This window comes from Balaenoptera musculus, chromosome X (assembly GCF_009873245.2).
Source record: "Balaenoptera musculus isolate JJ_BM4_2016_0621 chromosome X, mBalMus1.pri.v3, whole genome shotgun sequence".
Taxonomy (NCBI): Eukaryota; Metazoa; Chordata; class Mammalia; order Artiodactyla; family Balaenopteridae; genus Balaenoptera; species Balaenoptera musculus.
The window spans coordinates 126737050-126743085 of NC_045806.1; positions in this window are offsets into that span (position 1 = coordinate 126737050).

Genomic DNA, 6036 nt, shown 5'->3' on the forward strand with positions numbered 1-6036 from the left:
GCAGTTAGAACAGAGGAGTTAAGACAGATACGTTCACAAGCCCCTATAATAGCAGGTAGGAAATGATAGACACACTCGAGACGAGGTGGTGTAAGTTCAGAGGAAGGATACGTGGCTTCCAGCCAAGGCCTTGAAGGATGGATAAAGAGTAAGTAGGTGCAGGCCCCTAGATGGCGTTTCAAGGTAAAAGGTAAGGTTCACAGGCATTGGCTTGTCATAGTTTCATTAGCAATGTGTTGTCTCTCAGATTCAATGAAGTACAGAAAGGTCCAGCTGGCCTTGGAGGTTGGTTGAGCTGAACTTTATCTGGTAGGCCTGGGAGACCATTGACAGTTCCAGCAATGGGGAGCAAAAACCCACAAACTCATGCCAGCCACCCTATGTGGAGCCTGAGAGACCAGATAGGAAGTAACAAAACTCTGAGCAATGATGCGGCTGTCCATGGAACTAGAAATGGAGCCTTAGTGGAAGGGCCTGGAAAGGAGTCAGGATTCCTCTGGGGAGTGAGAGGGAGGAGGAGGCCAGGGCATTGAAGGGAAGACTCCGCTTTTGGAGCTACCGGAAGGAGGGTCTCAGGCCGGGAAGACTGAAGCTGGCGGGTCTCGCTGAGGAGCACCGAGGACCAAAATGCTCTCGGCCCCCCACCTGTTTGAAGAAAGTGTGACAGCCAGGAAAGCATAGACCCTGCACAGCCCTGGGAAGTTGTTAGACACTGGCGCCCCACCGCAGACCTGAACTGAGACTTGGATGGCAGGCCTGGCACTCTGTTTCACAAGCCCCCCAATGGTTCAGAACAACTGAAGTGGTCTCGCACCAGGTCACTGAGTACAGCTAGAACCTCGCGTCAGCCCCCGTAAGACTGAGCTTGCCCGGACCCCTGGACCACCGCCCTCCCTCCACTTTCCCACCGTGTCCCTTTCCTGCCGACCACAGCCTTGCGGTGCACGCCCCTAAAATGACACGCTGGATAACCGACCCCTGTGCAGCAGCAGGCCTGAGGGACAGCCGTTGTCTCCCAGCTTGGGGACAGCTACCAGCCCAGGCCCGGTTCTGCATGTTCACTGGGGAGCTCTCTTGTTTCAGGCCCTCTCACCTCCCCATCCATGCTGACCTAGTTCCACACATGGCCCCGTGCGCACCTGGGTCAGGTGTACTGGGACGGCTGAGCTGATCTGTCTGTCCCCTCCAATGCAGACTCTACGCCCATACAGGTGTCCTTCCTAAAACACAACTAGATCCTGCCTCTCCTCTGCCAAAAACACTTCAGCGGGTCCGCCTTGCCAGCTTCTTCCCCTGGGCTTCCCACCTGCTGTGCTCCAGGCAGACTTCTCTGGCCCTGTCATCCATCCCCTTGCCCAGGTTGCCCCCGCCGCCTGCAGTGTCCTCTCCCCCATATGGCCCCGAGTCCAGAATAGCCAGCTCCCTTTCCCCCGCCAATGCCTGCCCCGATCCTCCCGACTGGAAACCATCTCTTTCCTCTGGGCTCCCAGCCCGAGGCTCTCGATCTTTACGTCGTTTACTGTATTCCCTCTGTGTGCTTTCTCCTACCCACACCAGGCAGGAGCTCCTTGGAGGCAGAGGCAACCAGTGTCCCCACAGCACAGAGGGGAGGTCAGGAAGCATGGGTAAGCACCTGCCTGGCCTAGAATCCTAGAGGGACAGCTGCAAGCAGAGGAGACAGTCCAAGGAATGGGGAACAGCAGCCAACGGGCCTAGTTGGGGCAGAGGTTCCAGGCCTGGCACGCGTGTGTGGACTCGGGAGGTCTGTGAACCCCATAAATTGGACATGGCCTTTGGGGCATCTGTGAGTGTGTGTCTTTTGGCAGGAGAGGCACAGAGCTGTCATCAGCTTTTCACAGATGACTGTGGCCCAACACAAAATTCGAGCCAGTGGGCTGGGCGCCAGCAGCTGCAGAGAAGCCTGCCCTGAATGGAGGGTCCAAGAGAGACGAGCCGAGGGGGCAGGGCCCAGACTGGGGCTCCCAGGCATCATGGGCATCCCCGTCTGCGTGTGTTCCTGGGACAGGGGTTGCCTGTGGCCAGCTGTTCCATCTGTGGGGCCCATGACTCCACACCAGGGAAGCACTGGAACCAAGGCAGAGGCTGGCTCAGCAGACAGGACAGGAATGGTTGAGGCCTTTGGCCACAGCCCTCTAAACTCTGGCGTGCATTTCTCCCCACTGACAAGGAGCTCTAGGCTTCCTCTCTACTTGCTGGGTGAGACAGCCTTGGTGCTAGAAAGTTCTCCCTTCTACTGAACTGAAATGCCTCTCGATGTGACTTCGCTCGCCTTCCCTCCCTCCACACAACCCCAGCAAGTTAGCCTCTAAGCTCCTCGCGTCTCCTCAGCAGCACTCCTCTGCACCGCTGGGCCCGCGTCCTCTTCTTTCAAACCTCACCTGCAGCATCATTTCCTCCTCGCAGCTTTCCCCCATGAGGATCTCTCTCTTCTGGCTTTCCTACAAATCCTGGCCCGCGTTGCCGTCTGAGCACTTCCTCAATCATACAGGAATCACTGGCTCAGCTGCCCAGATCTCCTATGAGCCGCTACACTGCTCAAGGGCCAGGGGCTTTTGATTCATTTCTCTGTCCCTGGAGTCCTGTGTAGTGCTTACTCCCGAGAAGGTGATCAGTAAGTGTCACCAGACTGGAAGGGCATTGAGAGGAGAAAGCCAGTAACACCCACACTGACCAGCTGGGGGAGCCCCAGAGAGAAGCAGCCACAGCCAAGGGCACTCAGGCACTGAGCACAGCCAGGGCTGGACCATGCGCTCCCGATTCCCCAGGCCAGTGCACCCCATGTTACCATCTAGATTCAGGCAGCTTAACGCACCACAAAGGGACACAGGCTCTCATCTGAGGCTTTCCAAAGTGAAGGACTCAAAGGGCACAAACAGATATTTAGGAATGGAGAGAAAGAAAAGAGGCATATTGGGAGACACTAGAACCTTCCATCACCAGCATTCACCTCTTTCCATAAGCACTACCTAGTTGTCGATCTCGGAAAACTCCAAATTATGATGGACACAAATTAGACTTGCCTTTGTTGTGTCTGCCTCGCACCCACTCGGCCCCAGGAGTTTTGTTCACATTAGCTGCTTCAGCCCACAGAACTTTCTAGAGTGACCTGGGTAAGGGAGAAAAGGAGGGGAAAGGGTCCCTCCTTTTGTCCTCTACTGCAGCCTGTCTCCCAACTAACTCTTGCAATATGCCTTGTCTAGCAGGTACTAGGAGACACAGGTGCCATTGGCTGTGGCGGGGGAAGTCGGGGACCATCAATGCAGAAAATATTAACTGACCACCTGCTAAGTCCAAAGGGATACAGAAGTGACCAAGGTAGAGCCCTTACTCTCAGTGGGTCCCACAGAGAAAGTAACAACTCAAATGCTCCTTGCCTCAAGAGCAGAGGTCTGCAAACTGTGAAGTCAGGGTCACATCCTGCTTGTTGCCTGGTTTGGTCAATATAGTTTTATCGGCACACAGCCACGTCCATTCTTTTACATATTGTCAATGGCTGTGTTTGTGCTACCACGGCAGAGTTGACCAGCTATGACAGACATCATGTGACCCACAAGCCTAAAATAGTTCGTCTTTACAGAAAAAGTTTGCCAACCTCTGCTTAAGAGTGACCAATACGCCAACAGGCAAATGAAAAGCTGCTCAACATCACTGATCGTTAGGAAAATGCACATCAAAACCACAATGAGATATCCCCTCACACCCATTAGGATGGCTACTATCAGAAAAACAAAACAAAACAAAGCAAAATAGAATGAGACCGATTTGGCCAACTTGAGGAAGAATAGCATTCCACCTTCCAGGCTAAGGGAACCACCGTGGGCTCTGGCTAGAAATGGTAGGACATGAGGTTGCAGGGGTCAAGGAGCTTTGACTTTCTTGCCCCCTGGAGAGTGACATGGAGCTCACGGTCTGGTGAGGGAGGAAGAGGTAGTTATTAATGACAGAATCACAATTCATTACAACTGGGCTCAGTGGTCACAGAGAAGCTACAGCCTGAGGCAGCAAGCATTGTCAGTCAGTGGTACTCTTGTACCCAAGGCAGATTTCCATGTCCTGCTCATGCAACTCGAATCCTTCCTTCATCTTCCCCTCCATATTCTTCTTTGATGGTCGTCTTCTCAAGGGCAGATTTTCTTTGACTTTAAAGAACCCTCCAGCTCCTGACCCAGATGATGCTAGTCACACCAGTGACACTCCAGATTTGTTAAATGATTTTGATAGGAGGGGGCTGGAGAAAAGGCCAAAGAGGAATGCAGAGCAAGATGACAGGAGCAGGGTCTTGGGGAGGAGGGCAGAGGGCTGGCTTTTGTTCAGCACCTCCTCAGCCAGCACATTCCCAAATATACGGATGAACAGACACACAGATCAGTGTTCTCTCCTTTGATCCTCACGACAATCCTGTTTATTCTGAGCCCCACTTTGTACAGGGAAGCCCAAAGCCTTGGGCAGGGGAGAGGGGTTTTCTCAAGACACACAGCTGATGGAGTCACAGTTGTGCCTTAACCCCAGGCTGGCTGCCCTCTGGCCCAACATTCTTTTCCCCAATGGCTTTCCACTCTCCCAGGATAATCCTGAGTGGCCTGAGCTCCTAACCCCTGCACTGGATGGGAATACTAGATGTATGAGTTTCCTGTGGCTGCTGTAACCAATTACCACAAACTTAGTGGCTTAAAACAATGGAAACTTATTCTCTTACAGTTCTAGAAGTCAGAAGTTCAAAATCAGTTACACTGACAGAAAGTCAAAGTGTCAACAGGGTGGTTGCTTTTGGAGGCTCTGGGGGGAAAATCCATTTTCTTGCCTATTTCACTCCAGTCTCTGTTTCCATTGCCACATCTCGTTCTCCTCAAGATGTAGACGTCTTTGGGAGCCATTAATCAACCTACCACAGTGGCTAATGAGGTACGTGGGATCTAGAAAGGGATTCCTCTGGGCTGGTGGTCAGTAGGGTAGGAGTGTCCTGGTCCTCTAAGATTCGTCTGGCAAAACCAGTCAAGCATGAAGTTCTGTCTGAACCCAAGTGCAAGGCAGTGAGACAACTAGCTTAGGCGGCGGCCAGGTAGAGTTGCAACACTATGGGTAGATGCACACAGAGGGTGCTGAGCAGGCCATTGAGGCATGGGAGGTACTGGGGCCCAGGTATGTGGCAGGCCTCCAGCTGGAAGAGGGGGCCAAAGGGAAGACAAGTCCTGATAGGCTCAACAGCCATGAATCCAGTGTGGGGCAGCTCCTGCAGAGCTGGCTGGAAGAGACGAGGCCCTGGGTAAAGCGCCAAAGGGCTGCCTACCTAATGGTCTAACCTGCCTCTGCTGGGCCAAGGGCTTTGAGCAAACTGCTACATCCCTGGAGCCCTGTCTGCCAAATATTATTCAGATCATTCACTGGGCTAGTTTGGCACAAGTGATGATTGTAAAACCTGTACAGAGGTCACTAATAGGATGGCACTGGCTTAGGAGGTGCTGAGAAATGTGGGTGGATCTGTAGGGTGGGTTCAGAAAGGCGTGAGAATCCAGTGGCCCAGGTGAGCAAGTGTTTGCTCCAGCACTGCCTCCAGGCCCGGGCCCAGGGCCTCTGATCCTGGACTGGGCCTTGGGTCCCAGTAGGGGAGGGACTGGGATTTGGACATGCCCTTTGTGCCCTGTCTGGGGCTGGGATTAGCACTCAGGGGAATGAAGCTCAGAGGCTAAGCTAAGGCCAACCAGCCAAAGGCCATCTAGCCATAGCCAACTAAAGGGGCTCCCAATATGGGCCCATGTGGTGCTGATACCAAACCTGTAGAGACTGGGCCCTGTAGCGCCAAGGGCTCCAGAGGTCCCTGTCCTGTTTACATGACTGTCTGATTGCTCAATTTTCCAAACCAGTTCTGGCTCAGACCACTGGATGTTGAGAGGCTGATTTCGGTGTGGAGGGGCCCAAGGTAACCTTTGACATCTACGGCCGGGGGGTTCCACGCGCACTCTGCTCAGGAGCTTTAGAGGGAGACCCGTGGTAGCATGTAAGGGCCTCTCTCTGGAA